This window comes from Linepithema humile, chromosome 4 (genome assembly GCF_040581485.1).
Source record: "Linepithema humile isolate Giens D197 chromosome 4, Lhum_UNIL_v1.0, whole genome shotgun sequence".
Classification (NCBI taxonomy): domain Eukaryota; kingdom Metazoa; phylum Arthropoda; class Insecta; order Hymenoptera; family Formicidae; genus Linepithema; species Linepithema humile.
The window spans coordinates 688,879-713,809 of record NC_090131.1 but is presented as its reverse complement, the minus strand read 5'-3'; the positions used below and the strand labels follow the sequence as shown (position 1 = coordinate 713,809).

General features: G+C 33.8%; 1 protein-coding gene and 1 long non-coding RNA gene across 11 annotated transcripts in view; one reads left to right on the top strand and one right to left on the bottom strand.

Annotated features, from left to right (window-relative positions):
- The window catches only part of nrm (neuromusculin), a 140,223-nt gene that overhangs the window by 96,907 nt on the left and 18,385 nt on the right, over positions 1-24,931 (bottom strand). The window lies entirely within an intron of this gene.
- The window catches only part of LOC105669215 (uncharacterized), a 71,215-nt gene that overhangs the window by 32,388 nt on the left and 13,896 nt on the right, over positions 1-24,931 (top strand). The window contains exons 3-4 of the long non-coding RNA XR_010889800.1: positions 4,488-4,545; positions 10,822-10,944. This is a non-coding gene — a long non-coding RNA (uncharacterized lncRNA). The remainder of the gene's footprint in view (positions 1-4,487; positions 4,546-10,821; positions 10,945-24,931) is intronic.

Genomic DNA, 24,931 nt, shown 5'->3' with positions numbered 1-24,931 from the left:
ACAATTATATTGTATTATTGTACAATATATTTAGCTCTCTTAGTTTATGTAAAACGTGCTTTAGTCATTACAGATAATGCTTATTAATTTGTAACAAAATTGTTTCGGTTATTGGTTTTCGATTCATTTTATTGCTACGATTGATTTTCGAAAGTATTTCTACTGATTCTGTAAACGTATCAATCTACCAACTTTCTCACATTACCTTTTGCAAACTGATATTTTATTAATGAATATAACCGCACGAGCATTATTTATATTTTGTATTTATAATAGGAAAATTCCAACATGTATTTTGTTGCAAGGATAAGTTATTTAGTTCATAAGTACATTTGACTTGTGTTAACAATAATGCACTCTACATTTGATTTAAAAGAGCCAAGAGTCAAAAAGACACTTTTCTTTGACAACCGCGATGCATAAACATTTTATTTGCTCATTTCTCAAGTACAATCTTATCAACATGCTTTCTAGCAAAGGGATGCTTTCTAACAAAGGGATTATTATTTAATTGTCTGTGTACACTGTCTCAAAGCGTGACCGAAGTAATGTGGTTTAATGCTGAAATGTAATCCTCGAATCTCTCGAAAATTGTTATGTCTTACGATTTACCTCTGATACAAGAAACAACTCACAGCACAGTCATCTTTTATAACCTATTCTTTTGTCGTTTCCTTTTTATTTAGCTGTTTTGAATAATGTCATTTTTGTCACAAAAATTTAATTGTTATTTTTTCCAACAGAGTAATATATTTTTCGAAAGTTTGTGAAGCCATAAGTTGCTTGAAATTAAAAAGAAAAATATTATCGAAAATGTATTTAAAGTTACATTCTGTTTTAAAACATACAATTAGAAATTCTAATTTTCTCGATTAATTTCACATACATTGCGGTATATTTTTTGCAAGAGTGATCGTAGTCGGTCAGGTTGAATTAGTAGTTAACACAGTACGATGGCCAGTCTAACAGCCTCATTACAATGCGAATTGGATGAGATGTAGTTGCGAAACTTTGCGAAGAAACTTCCTAAGAAAGTACCGCGGAAGTGTTACCGAGTGACCAAAGTCATCTTCCTCGGATATAAAATATCTCTTTTTATGGCAAGCGAACATTTGAAAATTCTCGCTTCTAGAAATCTAGAATTTACATAAATTAATTAGATTTTTTAAACTCGCCTGTCCTTTGAAATGGCCTTGTTACGTTAATATCGATTTCTTATACAATTTAGCACATTATTATGTTCATTATATTTTGTACCATTCTGCGGACTTATATATATATATATATATAGATATATTATCGCCATTGTTATGGTGGTAAATGGACCGTTACTTTGCTCACGATTGAGGTGAGGTATACGTGACGATAACAGATTGCACTTCGCACGTTCCCGATTTGAATTAAATTCAAGCTACATCCTGCCATGCAGTCGGTATCGTGAGAAAATCAGTGCCATTGTTTTCCGTGCGGAAATCATCCCGAGATCAGCATTGAGCACGTTTTTTGACTCGATTTGCTTGCTCCCTGGCGATGATTGATGGGAAGGAAATATTTTCCAATTTGCTTATCTGTTATCTTATCGATCTTAAACGCAAAGAATAAATATCGTAAGAACGTATCGTATTTGTGTAGAACTTTTTTGCTATACTGTTATTTTAATGCTATTTAATTTAAAATCTAAATCGTCTGGTTTATGTCAATTTGCACGTGTACTAATATTATTTTGGAAGACTAGTTAGCCACAAGAGCTATTATACTAATAAACAGCATATCTTCGTCATGCTGCTATCGCGAAGCGTGAAAATATATGCTTGAAAAATTATGACAAATCTGTTATCATCTAACAATAAGAGACGTCTTGAATCTCTCCCACGTTAGAAAATTTATTTCCATTGCATATTGCATATATATTTGCATGTACTAATGCGCATTATAACGGAAGTACGTATAGTCTGTATTTCGTATCGCGCAGATTCATCTCGGATACAAATTGTTCCCGCATTGTTTCATTACTTCGAAATACGACAACTATGATTATTCCAGTTTGCGACGCGAATATCGACAGAAGTGTTAATCAAGCTCTTCGTCGGTTTTAATAAGACGGTCGACGTGCCGTGCGATTCATTCAAGTTTCTCTAGTTTTGTTTTCCAAGATTTACGTTTCCTCGGCGGTAACCATTTCGCGGTTTGATGCGCTGGAATAACAAAACCTTAGTAAATTGCAAGATAGTTTATTTCGTAAATAATATTATCTTGCTGGCAAATATAGCGTCTCTTTCTTTGATTCCACATCCATTTCTTTCACTTGTGACAAATTCGTTTCTGACAAATGGATAAATTTCAATTATAAGGATAAATTGACATCTTGTCATTGTTTTATCGCCACCATGTCATCGTCGTGTCACCGCCTTGTCACTGATAAATCCAAGAATCCACTTAACATACAATATTCCATTTCATTCCGGACACTATTTTCTTGAAAGATGAAGCGCACGTCTTCTATCAAACTGCTATCTCCAATTTGCATAAATTTCTTACGTAATCAAGGCTATATAAATTTTCCATGAATGTCCCACGAGTAATTTAGGTAGGTCCGTACGCTGGAGCTCCGATGTGCTCTTACCCTTTTCACGCCTCGACGACGCGGCTTGGTCTAATTCCCGAAAAGAGCAAGAAACGAAGAAACGACGTTATTAGTGACATTAGAGAAAATAGATAGGAACGGGACGCAGAAAGTTTGAGACAATTGGGACTATCTTCTCTAATCGTATTCTTAATAGTCGTTTTCTAGCGCGGGTGCACACACACACACACACACACACACACACACACACACACACACACACACACATATATTATTTTTACATTCTGATTCAAAAAGATTTATCAGAGCCACTTCTTTTTAAAAAATTCTTAAAAGATATCGACCACATTATATTTTTCTAATGCGAAGCATTATTCATTATATTTTCTTGAAAATTATTCATAACATTTTGTTGAAATTATTATGGTTTACATTGTTTCATCTTGACATTTTTACTTCCATAAACCTATCTTTTTCATTATTAATTTATATTGATTGAATTTTTTTTTTACTTATTTTTTATCTCTTGCTTTTAAAAAAATTTAATTATCAGAATAAGTCTTTCCTTTTCGCTCTTTTTTCCTCTCTTTTATTTTGGATTATTCTATCTTCGGATGTTATTAAGTAGTTTAATAAGTAAATTACAAAATATTTTTAACTTTATTATACTGCACACGTATTTCTAGTCATTTGCGTTTATTTTTTAATCACTACCGTAATCGTTCTATAATTCTTTCTCTAGAAAATAGCCTATTAATCTCGGAATAAAATCTATTCTCCTGTTTTTTCCTCTCTATCCCTCTAATATCTAACCGGAATCGAGGATAATCTGCATGTATAATTAACAGCTGGGTTCTTACGTGGGCACCACGTGAAAACGCTTCGTCGGTTTAAAGTTTCAGCGCGGACGTTCGAGGTCGTTGGAAGCTCCTCGACGTAGCCGTGGAAGGTATGCCTGCCGGTCGGTCGATGAGAACCGAGTCGAAGGAACCACGCTTGAGGGAACGTCGGCGTGACCCTAGACGCGCGACTTTACGTGTCGTTGACTGCGCCCGAATATACAGGAAGCCTGTACGTGGGAACCTCGTGCGCCGCACGTCGTTTCTACTTAAGACGGCCCGTTGCATCGGAACAATTACCGCTCCCACTGCTTTGTATGGTATCGCACATCGCGCCGGTAACGAAGTCGAAGGAACGAGCGACTTACGGCTATACGAAGTGTCTGCCTTTTTAAACCTTACCATGAAGTCTAGAAACACCTATACTTCGTCTTTTATATTTTTATTTATTTATTTATTTTTGCTATTGTATTATTATAATGTTATAAATATTTTCACGCATTTGCCGTGCAAAGAATGATAATGAATCGGAAGAAAGCGGCAATAATATCGCAATTTAAAAATTAATCTAATTGTAAAAATGCGGATTCTACTTGCAAATAGCGCCAGGAAAAAGATGATTAGTCGAAAAACAATGAATCTTGAATAGAAACTTTAATATTCAGTGCCTATCTTATAAATCAACGCGCTCTTTAACTTCGATGGAAGTTTAAGAAACTCGCAGAAGAGCAGTGAGTTTTTTTTTACGCTTCCTGAATAGTAAAGCATTTATTGGGTCGTTATTGCGTCTGTCGAGTAAGGAAACTTTACGGTTTATGCAAAAAATACGAGGAAATCCGATAATTGTGCTCATCAAATTAAACATTACGCATGATTCATGACACTGTGCATGAATGCAAAAATAGGAGAAAACATCATTAATTTAATACTAATTGTATTTCTTCAAATGTATGAATTTGCCAAAAGTATTATTTACTGATGTTTGTATGGCTTTTCGAAAATAAACATTTGTACTGCAGAATTTTTTATTTTTGTTGGTAATAAATAAAATTATTGATTTTCAGGTGACTGAACTGTTATACGGAACTAATGCGGCGGCAAACAAACATGAAAAGATGTCAGGTATGAATTAAAATTAATATTAAATTATTAGATTTTTCTTATAGCAAAATTATACTATTTGACAAAACATATTACAGGCACACTTAATTTAATTAATTAAAAAAGATCTTACTCATCTTTTGATGCCTTAACTGCCTTAAGAAAGATTAAAAAGAAGAAGCTTATCGGATTAATATTTAATATGCATTCCTTACACATTAACTGAATAATTTAGGTTTAATGAGATATAGTATTCTTCTCACATACACAGAAACTTTCGAATTGTTCCTAATACTGAACTCGTAAATTAAAGTAAAGTAAGAGTTTCGCACGGCTTTTCCTCACGTGCGTGTTATTGCCGCAAGGCATTTGCTTCTAGAATATATTAGTACATTGCGGAGAGAGATGACCTCAAAGTTTCATGCATACATGTTGAGTTTTATGTATATGACCAATGGAGTGCAATTGTTACTCGCATAAACTAACTTCATATTAAATATTAGATACTTCTTTTCCACTTGATTAGAAAATATTATTGCAAAATATCCAGTTATTCATATTTAATACTGAATTATTAAAATTATATTTTTTATATATTAATACTCATATTACAATTTTGTAATTTTATCGTTGTTTGAGTAATTTTAATTTTTTCATCGTAATAATGAAAGAAATGAAATGGCATTATCGTTTTTTTAAAATAAAAATAAAAATAAATTTTTGATAATGAAAAATAAATTAGACGCTTACAAAGCTAACTAGCTAAACAGTAATTACTCTTCTTATTATTTCCTTGATTATTTCTTTTTCATTGTGAATTCAATGTTCTCTGCTAAAGTACCGATCAATATAGAACTTCTAACAGCGCGCATTCCGTTAAAATTTATAGGAACGTTCTTTTCAACTGAAACGAATAAAATTAAATTATTGGTTGAATTTTGTATGCATGACGTTTCTTTTACGGTGCTATTTCTAAAGCATCGTTATAAAATTTGTCAACTATACCGGAAAATATAATGAATAAATTGCAAAGATCATAATTATTCGCGCATTAAACTCGTTTTATGATTCCGTATTCAAATTATGCATCGTCTATCTGCGACAATTCCATAATTCCCGCTTAAATAAGAGATAACAATAAATACGTTGTAATTTCCCTACATCGCGAAATTCATCGCTTTAAACTTTCCTTCGAATTCACTAAAATGACGTAATTACCGACAATCTATGCGAGTGCGAACAGAAAAGCGATTGGTGAATTATTCCACGTATTCGTGCAATTTCTTGTTCGTACTCCGACAAGTATTCGACTTCGGTGCTTTTCGATGCTGCCGCGATACAGTAGAGCGCCCGGTATGCCGCGGATTAATCGCGCGAGACCTCGTTAAGCATCCCTATATGCACCCGACCTCAGAATCGGCTCGTTAGTTGGGAGTCTACACGGTGCACGTTTATCAGAGACAGCACACGCTAAAGTATTTCACGGAATTCAGAACAGGAGTCTCCGGCACACCCACGGATACAAATCTTCTCGAAAATGGGAGACTGCGCGGAGAGGCAAACACGGCAGGGAGCGCGAGGGTATCCCTCGGCGAACGCGCAGGATGTCCCGGAATGTTTTCCTGCACGAAGTGTGTTCCGCAAACAGCGGAGGAAACGAGTTTCCGCGATACAGGAGGTAGGGACGCAAAAGAAACGAGAGATTGATTTACAGGATGTCAACGCTTCCTGACAACCATGCGGAGCATGTTTCGGACTTTTGCCGCGCGCGCGAAACGACTATTTGGTTTCGTATACAAGTTCAGAAATACAGAAGAGCTATATGCTCTCGAAGATGAAATGTTGATGACTGTAACATTCTGTATAGAAGGGGAAAGAAAAGAAGGGGAGTGCAGTTAATACTTTAGTATTTGAATTTCATTCGGTCGTTGCGTCGGGAAATGATCGGACAATTTATTGCAACGACGACGATACATATATCATAAAATCGCAATCAATAAAATGTTGCTCGGGATTTAAAGACGTGGCAGCCGGCTTTCGAGCGAGAACAATGACGGTAACGGCGGCAACGGCGCGCCGGAGGATTTATTGAAACATTTTGGGATACGTTACCGGGTGGTCCAATCGCAGAACTTGCACGGTTTCGGTGTGTGCTTGACTGATGAATTATTCATCAAGATGGAGTACAATCGTCCTCCAGAGGCTGTAACAAATCACAGTGCACCACGACAATCCCGTAGACACACAAAGCGTGCTTTTACCCCCTTTTCCCTTTCTGCCCTCCGCAGATCCTTTCTTATTTCGATTCTTTTTGCTTCTCTCTGAGATCCATTGGTTGTCGCTCGTAGCGTCTTTTCATACTAAAACTTGAATGAGGATCAAATTTAGTGCGGTCATTCTAATGCGCAGAGAATAGCGTGATAAGGGCCACTACTGTGTGTCGAGCTGACATATGTGTACGTTTTATCAGGGGAAACCTAAAACTACTCGTGTAGGCAATTAACACGTTTGCGATGTAAACCGCAATGTAAATTTTACAAATTAAAAAATAAAACAAAATTTAGTTTTTACGTAAAAATATAAAATACTGTTTTTTAAACATTTTATTTTTACACTTTTAATACATGGAAATTTTTTGCAAAAACTCCAAACCCACCAGTGATTTTCGTGGATGCGTTAATTTGATAAAATTTAATTTTTAACAGAAGATATATATTTGCAAGCGGATGTCTTATTATATTGAATATTGAAACATGCACAGTTTTTCTAAGTTTGATCCTATTTGACAGGATATTCGGCACTGTTGGCAAAATCCTGTATTTCAAAGAGAATCCTTGCAGTACGAGTCACGTAGAGCTCGTACGTAAAACGTGTCTAGTGCACAAACTCACGGCATCAAAAATATTACGAACCATAGAAAGGGTGGCGAGGATTTATGCGCGTAAATATGAGAACATCCTCGACGTTATCGCGGCTCGTTTGTGTGAGATATACTTAAATAAATAAATCAAAAGTATCGAATCGATAAACGCACGATAAAAATGTGCCGTGATTATTCGTATCACGTTTAATATCATTAACGTAAAAGCATCTGGTTAAAGTTACCGAAATAGTGCACGCGGATTTAATTCACAACTAATCGCATCAACGTTGCCTAAATCGGTCGGTTTAAACAACCGCTACGCGAATTGCTCTCAACTATGCAACTCAAAAGCACGTTAGTGTTACCATCTAAATTTATGCGTTGCATTATTGGCTCGCATACGCAATTGGTGTACGCTTAAGGCAATGTAACATGCGTACACATATATGCGCATAGCGATGTGTGAGTATATATGATATCACACATATTTACATAATAAATTTAGAGTGCTCTAATGTGACAGATGAAAATATTAAAAATCATTATCTGTATATGTGTGATAAATTAATTATGTTAATATATACATATATGCATATGTCCTGAATTTTATTAATATTATAGATACATCCCTGATTCTATTAATTTGTTGATTCTGTTGCAAACATATGCGATAATTTAGTCCAAATACGCTCCCAACTTAACGTACGAATTGACCTTTCGTAGCGAAAGCCATTCCGATTCACATGTTCGGGTGAAAATTTCCGGAGCACTGTCTGCTATCGTTTTCGTATTCATAACCATAAATTTCCGGATGAAATAAATTCATCACGAGGCCGCTTCTTTAATGCAATATGGCGAAAAAGTTTTTTCTCAATCCGTTTAAGGGGTTGAAACTTTGCCAGACAGAGCGGCGCCAAACGGGCTGTGCACTCAGGAAATCTACCTCGAGAGATCCGCCTTTTCTGCTCTGCAATAACAAATGGCTCCGGCCTGGGTCTCATAAGAACCTAATTGAATTAGCGAAAACCGTCGGCTAATCGTGCGAGATATTGCCTCGATTTGTTTGGGACTGCACGAGCGCATAGGTTACAAGTAACGATCGCAAATGTAATATTAACACTTTAGAATGTGGAGTTTTACGTTTTTAGTCAAAACTTTTTCATGTAATTAATCTGAATGTTGATAGAAATAGGAGACATTTTAAGGAACACAAAATAAACATTCATATTAAGATTATTATATCACGAGCCCAAATAGCGCAAAGTGCGTAGATCTTCCCGTACGTTTAACATATTTTAAACGAGGAACATTAATCTTTTCTAAATAGCAAGCAATATACTGTGCCAATATTATCTTTGCAAAATATTTGATCAGCATTATTTTAGTGCAAGGTTTTGGCTCAATATTGTTTTTTTACATCATGTTCTATTTTAAAGCATCAGGAATACATTTGTATTTTTAGTTACAAATGGTCTTGCAAATAATTATTAGTTTCGTTTTGATGAGAATGTGTAAATTGCATTATATCTTACTTTCCGAAATAGAGCTGACAATTAATACTAATTAATTTTCATAAAGCTCTGTGTAGCTCTTACAATATTTGAATGCAAAATAATTATATTGGACAGAATGTGTGAGAGAGAAGTGAACTGTTTTAAATTGGATAAAGTGATTATTTTTGCCGCGAAACATTTATTGCAATTTATTTGTAATTTTAGTGAATTTTAATGAAACACTGAAAAAAATTGATTGAATTGCGTTAAATGATCGGTAACGCAATTGTAAATTTGTGCACATTTTGTTGCGCGCGCCAACATCAAAAAGCCTAAACTAAATGATCGCATTTGATCATTTTTATAATTTAGCGTTTCAATGTGCAACTCCATTAAATCAAATTTTTTTGTCATTTAGTCGCTATCTAGTCGATATCTTGTTGTTTGATAACACAATACAATATAATACCAACTATAAAATATATATAGACACTTTGTTATCAATGTACATGAATGGATAGGTCAGAAAATATCAGAAACGTATATTATAATTTTATTTTACTTACTTTTGCAGAAAGAAATAAATAAAATAATCAATTATTAATTATGTTACGGGGCACGTAATCAGACAAACGAAACGAAAAAAGCTTACAATATCTTTAATAAGAGGAAAGAAAGAGCACGCTTAAAATATTATTAATCTTTTCTGTGTTCTATCAATATCAATATTTTTTTTTCTTTGTAAAATATTTCTTAAATAATTTAAGGTAAACGTTTGGTTTTCATTGTCTTTTCAGGATTAAATATATTATAATTGGTGTAGAAAAGAGAATTTTATAAAATGCATAAATTATCTATTAATATTATCAACGTAAATTAAATAGATAATGAATATTTCAAACGGCATATTAAACTAATAAAAAGCACAATTAAAAATGATTAATTATATCTATTCTTATATAATGCGCCAATTTAATCCTAATTTTTTTCATCTATATTTCCCGATAACGAAGTATCTGCATACTAATATTGTACAACTCGAGCACTATGTTGTGTTATCAAAGTATGCGATATCGATTAAACGGGAAAAAAGTTCAATTTAATTTAGTTACATGTAGAGGTGCCAAATCGCCAAAAAGCGGCCATTGACCCACATGCGCACGTACTCGTATGCATAGAACGTAATGTGAGGAACTTCCAAAATTGGTCCCCCAACTCCGTTGTATCGGTTCACTGCGGGTGTACTGCAGTGGGCCGATATGTCACTGTTACAATTCCTTCCTCTTGAGACACTGACCTCACACAATTGATCCGACATTTCCGATAACACAGGAGGATTGGCCGTAAAGAGACACTGTTTATTTCCCTTGTTCCATTACAAACTTCACAAAATAACCATTGTTTTCTATACGAATGCGACAAACAATTTTAACAATATATAATTTTAAGATTTTTCTCAAAAAATCTAATACAAAGATTACATTTCTTATCTTATAGATTCATCGAACAACAAAAAAATATGTTTTTTTTGTCTGCACATATGGAATCTAATGACTTGCTATTGCGATTTGTAACAAGAGTTGCATCAAGTTACATTAATTTAAAGAAATCTGTAATTTTACCTATTTGACAAAATAGGATTTACCACTAATGGGGTGATATTTCAGATACTAAGTTTTTAGAATTCTTGGTTGGTACTGCAATAGATCAGTATCTCAAACAAAAATCCTCCTGAAGCATTAAGCCCCATAATTGACCCATTTCTTCAGTCTCTGCAAATTCATGCCGCATTTATCGCTGTCAAAGAATTGCTTTCCAATTACACAACGGTGTATTTCACGATAACACGATGAAGTATATCAGCCATATCAAGTATTTCCATTTTGTTTAAAAGTGCAGTACAACTGTATTAAAATTCAATTTCTATTTTGGTTCCTCTAGTTTTATATAAGAACGCCGACGTGATTGGACATTTATATTCGCACCAAGTTACGACGATTTCTGATGACAGTAGAGTTCGTAGCGCGAGGACAGTTGCATTCTGAGATGCCAGGAATCGTGACGGTGAGTCAAGATTTCATATATTTTTGAAACGTAGTATACAACAATGTAAGATTAAAATAAAACATGTGAGACATACTAGGAAAAGTCAAGAAATAAAAAACTGTTGCGAGGTACGGGCGAAAAAAAATTTATATGCAAACGTAGGAATATATTTAGAATTTTTCACAGAAACTGAGTGTAGAGTACAATGTAGCTATTTCAACTGTCCGTTACTGTGAATGGTAATTACGGAGTCAGATAAGATGAAAAATAAGTCTGACATATTTTTTTTTATTTACATGCTGTTTTTTATTACTTGTTCCATATGATCTGACTTAATCGTAAACACAGTATGAATGTCTAATTTTTACCTGTGATTTTAGTAAATGAGTGCTTCACTTTGTATGTTTATATATATATCATTAATGTTTTGCGGATATTGCATCGGTGATAAATGACTTGATATATCGATCTATTTTAAAGTCTTTTCCTAAAGTTTTAAAGTGTGGCCACAACGCAAAGTTACATTTAACTTATTGTTTAATATCAAAATTATATTCAACGAAAACTTTTTATTTCTAAATTAATTGAAAATATCTCTACTTCTTACTTTTCTTCGTATAATATAGTAGTAAATTGTAAATTGCTATATATGCTAAATTTCGTTACATATATACATGTATATGCCACTGTGATACATTACTTTTTTTCTTATTTATATGCCAACAATACAAAGCGTAAAGTTACACAAATATTTGAGAAACGAAAATGCTTTCTCTTATCCTAACTACACTCATACGAGAGATTGTTGCTATTCAACCGTCTTACCAATTTTCCTATCTCCTCCTGTCTTCATGCTGGCGATGCATTATGCAATAATGTCGTCAAGCCGTTTATCACCGACGTCAAATGCGATAACCGCACGTTAATGATGATTAACTCTATAAGCTTTAATCATTATTAATCCATCTCAGAGCATTCTGCGTACTTTCGTGCTTGTGCGCGCGCTTACATACACAATCTTTACATTATAAGATTATAATATGCAAAAAATACACTTATACTTTTTATTTGCTGTTGAGTTATATTACTTGATAGTCTTTTATCGCAAACTTTTAATGCGTTTTTATTTAAAGATTATTTAAAGTCAAAAAATACTGTTTACTTAACGTAATCTTTTTATACTTTCGTTATTGAACATTTCTGAGCATATCTCTCTTACGATTACATATTTTTGAATTAAAGCAATGATTACAAGTTGTAAATGCATATGTGCAAGTTTATGAATTTAAATATACTTTCTACAATTATATTAACAGTCAAGTGCTTTCACTGTCAGGTAAACACTGCCTCACGCTGGCTGTCTTAAAAGTTTCGTTTCATTGTAACATGGAAACGCTAGCGAATCGGAGAAGAGTACATTTACATTTTCCGTTCCAAACATTGTGTCTAACAACCCTCCTCGCCGGACGACTCCACCTTTTGAGTTTACTCCGTATACACGAGAGTTTCACGTCCTTCGGGAATCACGTCTGTGTACTTGTTGGATAATTAAGCCGGCTTTACTTCTAGGTTGTTAGATCGGTGGTGTCGAATCGTAAAAGCCGATTAATTCGTGCCTCAAATGCATTTTTTTTCCCGATTTTTATCAATCTTATTAAATGCCGTGTTATAAAGTTACGTTTTTTTTGCATCGCGATAACATCGCGATCGTATATTAGATAAGAGTGTTCAGCGTAATTTTAACCGCATGTAAATCGGGACTACTTATGCTGCCACACGTTCGCATTGCATTTTAATATTTTCCAAGTTGCATGTTAGTTATGCATTATTTTAACGGTGTGTTTGACCTTCCGAAGCATATTTTTCTAACCTAGTTACATTCAGAATTTCTATGTTTTTCTTATATCGTTACACTACCTCGTTTTATTTCATTTCCGTGTAAACTTTTTATGAATAATGTTGATTGTAATTTGATCAATTCAAGAACCCAAGCAAAGTACTTTACATTTCCATTTAATTTCGGGCTCTCTTCAGTTTGGTAGAATTGTAACCGGCCTGATGATCACACGTAAACGCGAAAGAAGACTGTCAATGTTCGTGATAAAAATGTGGCGGTTAAAAAGTTTAAAAATTTTAATGGAACATTTTAATTGAACTAGTAAATGAGTTGAACGCGTTCTAAAAAACGTAGAAAATTATAATAATTTTACAGTTGAATGGCTTGTGAAGTAAAATTTCGTTCACTCTTTTTTTATTAATTCGCCGTCTGGGTTCGCTCGAGATAATTGAATGGAAACGTTTCACTCGCCATTGGCACATTTGCACTCTTCTCGCCCAATGTCAGATTGAATCGTGTAAAAAGAAAGAGGGCGATTTATTTTACGGGGAAAGAGAAAAGTTTGTTTCACCGTGATTTTTTCGCTGCCACATAGTACGCAAAAATTCATTAAATGCACGCGTACGGTGGAATATTTTATGTTTGATTATATTTATCAAGCTGTGCACACAGTGATATGCGTATGCAATTGATATGCTGAATTGACGCGCATAAACGTCCGTTTTGCTATTCAAAAATATCCTATTTTGCATTTCCATCCCGTTCGATTAACATCACTATATACACGTCACAATAGGAGAGTAGGAATACGTTTAGTCGGACTACAGTTCTGCTTAATTGACATATCATTGAATCTGAACAATTGTACAGCACTGATAGGGTCGATAGCATCGACTAACCATCAAACGCTGATTGATCTTTCGATTAAACTGCTTTGTTGCTTAACTATTTACCGCGATGACACACGGGATCGTTAGGGCGCACCGCGGAAGGAACACTGTTACAGTAAACGAGCGTGTGAGATCGCGGCGTGTCTGAGCTGCACTTGACGCAGTATGCGCTTCGACATTTCACTGTGAGAATATGTGCTCGTAGCTCTTAACGCTATGTGCAAATTACTAATTCATAGTCGGAAACCGCTTGCATACTAGTATGACGCATTCTAGTCAGACGTGAGTAACGCGAGTAGTTGCCATCAGTAGTGCACGTCAATAAAATGTACGTTAACGAGTTTCTCTCGAATGCTGCAAACAGTTGACGATTAAAGACAATAGTTTGCCGTTTAGTCTAACCGTTGATTGACAGAGCGAAACCAACCTTAACTGCTCAAGGAACATGTAATTAAACTAGAATCGTCTGATTTCGTACGCAATTTCGACTCTAACGCGCGTTGATAATAATCCAGCCGGTCATTGGCAGAATACTTTGCGGCGATATTTTGCGCAAAAATGCGGAACGGAACGTGGGATTCTACTCTACATATATACATTGTGGTCTTACTATGCTTCAGTGTGATCTAGATAGGTACACATAGCTAGCCACTTGCAGCCAAAAAGAATCCAGATCATAATTCTCAAGGGAATTCTTACCTCCGAGTGGATAGCGAGCTTCTTAAAGGGTCGTTTGGCAAACAAAAGGAAGCAAAACAAGAGAGCTTGGAAAGTTTATTCTATGTTTTAAAAGAGAAAGAGCAATACTTTAAATAGCCGCGAGAGAACGTATTTTCATGAAAAATATAAGCTTGCGCAGAATTTCAACGTATTATTTCCATTCGAGATAACCTGACCTATTAAATATGCATTTCAGCACGACTGCAGTGCAGTGAATTTGCCATAACCCACTTTTCAATATATTTTTACTGTACTTGAATAATTATAAATTATAAATTACTATTTGACAATTAGTCTGAAACTGTAGCCTGAAATAGCAGATTTTTCCCCCGTAATTTTTTGCCAACACATTAAAAAAACGAAATTTTTCTGAAAAGAGAAATCTTTCTGGGTGTGTAAAAACACTATGTTATGCAAAGAATGTTCGCACGGGTGCGTATCTCTTTGTTGTAAACCAGAAGGGAGAAAGTTTCGCGCGGCGGGTTGCGTTGCGCAAAGTCGCAAATAACAAGTCGCTACATTAAGGAACGTATAAATGGCGTGCCAGCGTGCCTCGTCCAATGAACAATGCGTCTCTTCCATTATAAATGTATGTTTATATCTACAAACGTCGTTAGACAATGCATCACATCAAGTCGCGCTGCCTAAAAGCAAATTTGTGCCACTAGAGTATAGCGAAGAGAAGGAAATGTTTTTACGTTTTACATCACTTACGCTAGAGTATCAATCACGAAAATCAGATCTGAATAATCAGAAAACGGAAAAAATATTCCATTTATTATTCTTATAGCGATTTTTATGTTACCTGCTCTGTGAAATAAAGAAACGTTAGTTCTTTTTTGCATTCTATTTTGCAAGCGCAGTTTAAACTGTGATGTGTTTTAAAATATTTTTCCATATAAATGAGAGAATGTTGTAATTTATCACGGAATATTTTGCTTTCCAACGGTCATTAGGATGTGTCTATTCCGCAAAAAACCGTACTCATTTGCGAAAACTGTCTACAGCAGCTTGTTTGGGCATTCTTTTTCGTTTTTTTCGTCACGTGTAAGGTATAGCTACGTTCTGCAAATTTGCGATTTTTATTTGAATCGTGGAACTGTTTAAAGGGAGTTTCCTCGTTAGTGATTTCTTGGAAGTTTATAAAGGTGGCTTCTCATCGGGCGCGACTACGCTTTGCTGCTGTTGCAGCAGCTTTAGATTCTCGAATAGTCGGCCAAAGATACTAGCGCGGTGTACACGCGAATGCACTTTGACGTAGCTGCATCATCGTCCCTGAATAAACTAAAACCAAAGGCAAGCGCGGGCGGAGTTTGCACAATCGAGTCGGTAATGAATTGCGCTTATCTGTTTTTGATCTGCTACGTTGCACTCGTGACATCTGTAGAATAAAGTATCATTTTCTAATTAGAAATATATACGACAAACAATCTTACGAACGCAGAACGTTTCGCTTTTGAGTCAGTCTTTAAACTTTCGTTACGCAAATGCTGCTGCATGTACATGCATTATTTGCGAAAGGAATTTTGAGAAAAATGTGTGACATTTTGGAAGAGAGAATGCAAATCTTCTGTGATAAAAATATTGTTCGTCAAGATAAGTGCAAGATGCGCTCGGTTGGAAAAGCGACGAGACGGTGAAAAATATACAGTTGCGCGGAATACTCTGAACCATTTGTTTGATCCGCGTGGAAAATGCATTGTCTACCAAATATGTACAATTTGTAAAACGGTGCACGCGTATACGCGTTATATTCCTTGTGAAACGCATTCTCTCTTGTAATAAACATGTTGTTCAAATTAAACAACGTTTTATCGAAATTTGAACTAGCACAGGCAAATATTCCATTTGCCGTCGTTTAACTTTTAAAGTGATTTTCCCAGCTTGTCATTCACTGTTAATTTCATATTGCAAATTATCAATCCCGTATTCTAAAAAATTTCTATCTCGCAATATATATATCCGTTATCGAGAGCGTTTCAATGAATTTCTCTCGCGTCGTGGAAATGTCGAAGAGTAATTATGCCCGCGATTACAACTGCACGAATCTCTAATTCGATAAAAACAGCATCGAGTTGATCTTAAATTAAACTGGGTTTCACTGCATTGTCGACGGATTTTTTGCTATGCTCGAAGAATTGGGCAGTGAGGAAACAAGGAAGCGAAAATTCGAGTTTAGAATTTCGGCGAATAAATCTGAGGGAAACGTGATTTTATCGCGTGAGCGATTAAAATTTTCCACTTGCTGGAGATCACTGAAGTTGTTCAATATTTTTAACGCACTTTTCTCTACTTTTATCTGTTTTTCATTAAAGTTTTCAGAAATCATTTTTATTGTGCATAAATGATAATCGTTGCAAATGGCAACGGTCGAAGAGAGAATGATTACATTGTCTCTGCGATACATTTAACTTTGGCTCCGAGCAATTAAAAACTCTTTTTACTGTGCAATATGTGAAAACGAATCCTGCAAATGGAACACCTTTTAAAACACTTGAGTAATGGCACGGTATGATTTAGGCACGGCGTTTAGAGATCGAATAGAGACTGCATGGTAGAATTCAATTTTCATATAGCTGCAGGCTACGCATATAAGCACGACAGTAACACAGCAACTATCGATTGCGGTCTATGAATTCCCATTTTGATCATAAATAGTGAAAGCGAGAAAACTCATCTTCTAGTGACACGGGCTCATAAATGGAGAATTGTGAAAATATGTTGCCATTAACACTCTGCAAAATTAAATTTTTTTTTTCATTATTGTGTCCACACATTTCGTTGGCAATTTTAGAGTAATCGAGATTAAACTTATGCATTATTACTGAGAAATGTGTTTTGCTCGGAATGAAAATCGCGATGTTGGAGAAATGCACCCATTTACATGTATTTCTCAGACCGGTTCAGATGCAATGTAGTTCATTTCCCACAATTTCCTTTTGGAAGCAATATTGCGGAAGCAAGCTGTACTCACCGATCGGATGAACGAGTAAATTTTATATCTCTATTGTTTCAAAGGTTAGTGCATTGCATTTTGCCTAACTGCAACATCTAATCAGAATTACAAATTACTAATTAATAATCGCAAATGTAGGAAGAAAATGAAGAAAAAAATCAAATCATCACCGAATGGAAATTGCGAAGTTATTTAAGTGTTCATATTTCTCTGAATATAGCGCGAGTTAATTTATATTCAAGATGAATTCTATATGTTATGGAATAACAATATCTACACGCGATACAGTGAATTATTAAAAGAAAATACTATACATGAATCGAATATTAATAATTTGCTCGATAGAAATTTAAAAAACTAATATAAGCAATTTTTATCTGCAAAGAACGACGTCTCCATCGCGTTGTGAATATTCAGATTGAAGTACAAAGTCTTTCGTATGAATTTAACAATGAATGTATTAAAACATGTTTTTTATTCGATCTTTATTGTAGATGAAGATTAACGTTTCAAATTCTCTGTTTATTTATGTGTCAGATTTCAAGCACAACATGTTTACACACATCTACACATCATATTAAAATTTGGACAATGAAAAGAATTTACACTGGAAAAATTAATAGAGAATTTTTAATTTTTTATATTAAGTAATTTTAAAAAATCTAGGAATAAATAATCATTATCAATTCTAATAAGACTACAATTTTTATTCTTTACAATTGTACAACAAAATTAATGTTAGTGCAATTTAGCTTCATTCTGCGACATCAATTTTTCCACCTATAATTGCTTTTTGCCAGATACACACTCATCTCCGTGCTTCCGCACATTCTAACAGCTTTTTAAATATTCATGAAAACATCGCCAAAAGCTTATAGAAAGTGTTTACATTTATAAATCGCGATGCGTTACTTTGCAGAAATTGAAAACAGATTCGTGATAATATCACACTCTTTTATGCTTGTTAAAATATGGATGTGCTTAACAATTCTGGCAACTTCATAACGCGTCGTCTCCATTTTTGTGCGTCATGAAATTTTGCATTAAATCACGTTATACGAGAATGCGTAAAATCGTAAGCTCAAAAAATTTATGTCACTTTTGAAAAGCATTTGGGAAGGATGTTAGCTCTCACATCGAGAACAGAACCATGTGTAAAATGATATCGCAGCCACACGCAACGCATGTTTTTCATGCTGAAATTTATATACCGTTTTACGCTTGCAGACTTAATTATTTTTGCAGAGAAAATAAATGATAAAAATATGCGACAGCACGCAATACAAAATAAAGAAGGCTTGATAAACGTTTATTTCTCTCAATTTTTTGAGCAAAGTATATCGGTATATAATTATTGTAGTGTAACTTTGGTGTTATATATCTGAACAGCGTGGAATGAATAAATATTCTCGCAGTGTCACAATACCGTGTTTGAAAGAAAAATTAAAATTCGCCGAATTTTGAATAGGTTTTAGAGAAAGGTTTAGTGGGATTTAGTGAGAACAGCGAATGGGAAAAAGAGCGTGGTTATATATCAAAGGTAGCAAGTGTATATAGGCTTTGTACGTATCCGCTTTTTTTTTATCAATATGAAATGCACAAACTATCTATATCTATATATCGTATAAATATCGTACATATACAATGATCACTAGCAGCAATGCTTATAAAAATGACTCAAAACTGTGCTTGATAGTTACTTTATTAATTTTAAATCAGCATATGATAAAAATAACACCTCCGTAAAAACTGTTTACTCATGATTTTTGACGTTTTAAGTATCTAAACCAAAAATTTTGACAGTTAAATTTTAAATGGTATTGTTATTGCGTAATCATAATTAAAAAGATAATTTTCAGTAAAATAGCAACTATTTACAAATCGAAAGTTTGGTAAATTTTAGTTGGTTATTTTTTAATATAAAACAGAATTTAATTGAAAAATCGGGGAAAAACGCGAATAGAATAGCTATTGAAGATTAAAATACTACCAAAAATTGCCTCACTTAAAATTTTTTGTTGAATGAAAGCGTGATATATATTCCGTGCAGATTGCAAAATAATAAAGCGCAAAGAGAATTGCTCGTCGCGCGTAAGAATATAGGCACGTATATTGGGAAATGTATGCGAGATTCTTGTACGGGAAATGTATGCGAGCGGAGCTTGCTCTTGTTTGTTGCGCCTCTGCTAATGAGGACGACGAAGCACTCCATTAAGTCAACTATGATGTAAGTACGGCAAGAGCCGAGAGAATCCAGCATCATGCCAAAGAGAAATATATTCGTATGGCAATGCCTGTCACGGTGGCACACAATCGATCTTCAACCGGTGCACTTCACCGGGTAATCAGTATGTAATATATTTTTATAATTAGTTGAAAACGAGATTGCCGAGACGGTAACAGGCGAGTGCAGTTTAAATGATACCACCGTGTGCACATTATTCTCTTTGCTCATAAATAAAACTTTCATGGAAGATTACCGCGGGTAATCTTTGTGCATCGTCACATTGGGAAATGGATTTGCACTAGGTAAAAGTTCTCAGAACATGAGCAAACTAGTGTCACTACTTTTTAACAAAAAAGCATATTGGTGTAAAATTGCGTTAGCAGAATTTAAGTCACGTTAGAAAAAGTATTGGCCGGAGCACAGACTTTTGCATAAAGCATAACGCATAAGCATAAGGAAATTGATTGGTCCATTTCCTTATGCATTTGCTTATGCTTATATATAGACCAATCAATTTCCTTATGCTTATGCGTTATGCTTTATGTAAAAGCTTGTGCTCTCGGCTTATCGCTTGAGATTGTTCGATTTTTAATCAAAAATTTATAAATTAATTTTAACTTTATTCAGGTTTCACGATAGAAAAGAAGCACGCAAGGGTTAACAATGATTCTCCGTACGAAAACGTTTCTCGATTACTTCACACCGAATTACATTGAGAAATAAATGGATTCGTTTCGTTTGCATTTCAGTTATAGAGCTTTCGTACTATTTTCCGAGGTTACACAGATTGATCTGGGCGGTACTAATGCGGTAGCGCGAATAGCACTTTTGTCGATCGCCGTCCAGACAATCGAGCAAATGCGATTATGTTTCGTGATAGCTACGTCTGGGAGCGGCCAGTTAAAATTCCATCGCGTGCGAACTGTAAAATTTACTCTTCCCATTGCGCACCGTTCATGGATTCCAACAACGCGCGACTTTATTCAATTTCGATCTAGATAGAATATATGATTTTTTGAAAAATAATTGCTTAGAAATTTTATTTTTATTTATGTATATATATATATATATATATATATATATATATATATGCATGAAATTTTTAAAGATAAATTTTTTAATAATCTTCTACGTGTTCATATTTTATATTAAATCGTTTCATAAATTCTATCGTTTTTTCATTATCGACTTTTTCAATAAAGTATTGTTCCCTATCTGTCAAAACCACGTTGTTTTTTAGTTGTTTATTTTTTATTAGTATTTAATCTTTAATTGGTGCAAATTTCAAAAAAATTGACAGAGTGGTTGAAGAACGGGAGGGAAATTTTGATGATGTCAAAAATGGCATCAAAGACTATTTTAATTTTTAATCTCAGAGTTTTTATAAGTTAGAGATAGAAAAGTTAGTTTCTAAATGGGAAGAGGTGATAGAAAAAACAAATGAGAATACATTGATGATTGAACTCATAATGCTTTTCTATAATTTTATGTCAAACTTTTGATTAGAAAAACGACAAAACTTATGAAATGACCTAATATTTACCACACTTTCCGCTGCTGGATTGCATTTGTGACATTTGATGACGTTTGTATTCAACATTAATGTGATGTGAGAATTATGCAGTTACATTTAGCATGAAATGCGGAATGTGGATACGGGCTTTTGTCAATCTACGCATGCGAAATTGTCGCGAGAGTTTATAATGAACATTACAAATAGTTACATATCGACTGTAATCAGGCCGGATTGTCATAATACAACAAATTTACATCGATTGGAAAACTAAGTTTGCCAGCACTTCTGATTAATTCAAATTATTTAATAACATTAAAGTTGTACTATTAATATATTAGTTTAAAAAAAAATTGAAAATTTTAAGTTAAATGTTAATCAAGCTGCCATTGTAGAAGCAAATAAGTTTATTGTTCATTAAATCTGAGAATAAAATTTTGGATCCCTTTCGTTTAGTTTGACACCTGATGTTATATACAGTCTTAATTCTCATAGGTTCATCATCGTATTATAAAAATTCAACATCTTCGTCTGACTTTACTCGAAAGTTTTTCAAGATGAAACGTTATCTTCGTAATTACAGTAACGCAAAGCTATAGCTAATTTTCCACTTCGTCCATACTTTGCGATACTAAATAAGATTTTTATCGCTGCTCTTACAGACTGCTGGCTTAAGACTGCAAAACGACTAAAGTGACTTTTAAAAGATTTAGCAACTAATTTTGCGTTACAAACTAAGGAATAGTTTACACAGTAAATTATAACAATAAATTATTTTATATTATAACAAAATACGTAAATAATTTATTACGATAATAGAAGAGTTTAAAAGTTGTGTATCTTTGTTTGTGACATTACTGCGATGCCTGAAGTGCAGATTAAACATGTTTTGCACGTACATGCAGAATGGTGTAAAAAGTCACGTTTTTCGGTGTTGCACTATTTATCGCTGTTTTCAAAAATAGAAATAGTAGAACATATGTCTCCGCCCGCTAAAATGTACATACATATGTGCGCCGTATCCGTCCGAGCCGTCAGGGAGGGCGATGTTTTTTTCAACGGGTGTCGCATTGCTCGTAGCAAATTGATTAAAAAAAAAGAAATAAACTGTGCGACATTGCAACATGGTCCATGGTGTAGTGCGTCACAGGGAATGTGATATGCCGGAAGTATCTGCTTTGATTTTTGCAACTAGTAAAAATATTTTTCGGTTATAAAGATCTCAGTCAAGTTTTACCATCAAATATTTGGCAATTTTTATCAGGAATTTCTACATCTTTTAAGGTCGTGCGCATTTCTACTTGATTCAATTACAGCAATTATTTAACTAGCCTACATATTAACGAGCATTACATATTTTAGTAATTATGTTCCTGTGCATCGAGTACAACACACTAATGTCATCAATAATTTCATTAGTTCAAATTTAGCGGATATATTTCTGCGTGCGACAAGTTTGCAGAGCAATGATTACACGCGTCATATATACAATTTTTTATAATAAATATTTTGCTCGACTAATTTTTTTACAACATTCGAATTTTCTTCTTAAAAATATAGTTATAATTTCTAAACTAAAATTATGTATAACATCGTTATTAATTTATCTGAGAGACACGTGTTTTAGATCAACATATTTAACAAAAAATGCTCCAATTTTGCAATCTTTAAAAATAATTCTAATTTTTATTATTTGATATTTCTGAATATCGTGAATTGTTAAATAAGCTCCAGTTTTAAATTTATCAATACGCTATTGTAAATAACGATGAGATTAATGAAAATAATATAAATTGCATTAAGCTAATTTTAGACTTTATGAATATATAATATTTTATTAGTTAATTTTTCTGAGCCACGAATCAATAGCATCAGCAAATTTTTATATAAAATATAATTAATTGCATTTTGAATATTGATGACGCTGGCAAATAGACTTTTATAAAGTTGATAAAGCGGAAAAATTAATCTCAGTACATTTAAGCATATTACAATTCACGATATTCTTATGTTTTCAATTTTGACTTTATCTAATGATTTGAATAGATCAAGAAAGTTGTAATGTTTTTGATGACATGCTGATGTGTTATTGTTTCAAACTGCGAGCAACGAACTTACCATTTACGAGCAACTAGGAACTTGGGAATTGAGTAAAAGGACGCAGAAAATGAAATAAAAAGAAAATTAGATGACTTGACCAGAGTTCGCTCCTGTTAACGCTGTTTCCGAACCTTTATAGAACACAATTGGAAATCACGGGCGGGGTTATGCCAGACATTCCTATCACGGCGGAAACCGTAAACAGTTTCCTGCAAATAATGAAAGAATACGAACGTGTTTCAATGTAAAATTTTGCTAAATACATTTGTTCGTCTTTTACGTGAAATTTTATTTCTAAATAAAATAGCTTCTCTCGAAGTACAATCGCGATTAAAATTCGTGCTTGAAGCTGCACGAGTCTAAAAAGCCTGGAAATGTGACCAAACATCAATATTATGAAATTACGTTAGAGTTTTGCCGAGTAAGATCGAAGGAAAAGTTGGATGAGGTCGACTAAAAAACGGTTTAAAATGTGTAATGAGTTCGTGGGTGCGCGAACCAGACGTTAAGAAACGGCGTAAAGTATTTTATCGCTTTACCCTTTGTGCAGACTTAAAAAAAAAGGATTGGAGCGGCATTAAGCGTAATGCTAGATAGAGTAAAAAGATTAGCGCATTGTGTGCGCGAGTTTATCTCTAAATTATCATTTATTAATGCTAATAATCTATTCCGATAATAAATCAAATATTAATGCTAATGAAACAATACTATGAATCAACACAGTTGTGTTCAAACATCATTAGATTCTTGTGAAATTGAACAAATAGAAATAATTATTACATAGAACTTTATGAATTAACAGTACACTCGTAATTATTAATTTCCGAGTGTAATTTTAAACAGAATAATTCAGAAAAATAATTTTTAATTATACATGGGTATCTATTATTATGTAATTTTTCTTTCTCGAAGAATCGCTTTTCGAGTTATGCAATTTCAACAATGATGTAGAAAGCAAGAAGAGCCAGAAGCGCGGTTGTCGGAGCATTGTATAATTTAACTTCAGTCACTAAAAATGTGGCTACGGATAATCGCACATTTAATGTTTTATTCTGAGATTTACATCGGAATATATATCTTCATTTGTAACTCGCAGACGAATAATGCATCGTGGTTTAAGAAAGAACATTTGATTATCCGCATTATGGTGTATTTAACAGTGATTTAACAGTGTATTTAACAGCTATTATCGGAAAATTTGTACATAATAAGAGCGACGAATATCGACGAAGAATAATGGTAATTACGTTGTATTATATCAGGATCAAGTTGTTAAAGCTATATAACTATTTTAAAATTTAAAATTTTTTAAATTTATTGTATCTGTTTGACTTATTGTTTATTTATTCTATTCACAGTGATTTGATGTTGTTTCAAAGTGCTGTCTTACTTGTTGCAAAGTGATCGCGTTTTAACTTCTCACAGTTTCTTTCAGACGCATTGCAACTTTATACATCATTCTATCGTAAAGATTCGTTCCATCGTAGAAAGTATGCGAAGTAGGTTCCTTCTGTAGCATTCCCAACAGAAAGAGCACTCTTGATTCTTGCACTGAGGTGAATACCAAGCATAAGCATAGTGTTTCGCATTCGAATTCATGGTAGAAAGGTAGATAAAATCACACGCATTGCTTTGACAGTCTCGAGAAATTTCTTTTTGACAGACAATTCGAACTGCAACAGAAATCTATTTTCGATTCTTAGCAATTATTAAAAATTTATTTATAAAATAATATTAATAAAGTCAATAAGAATTGTTTCTA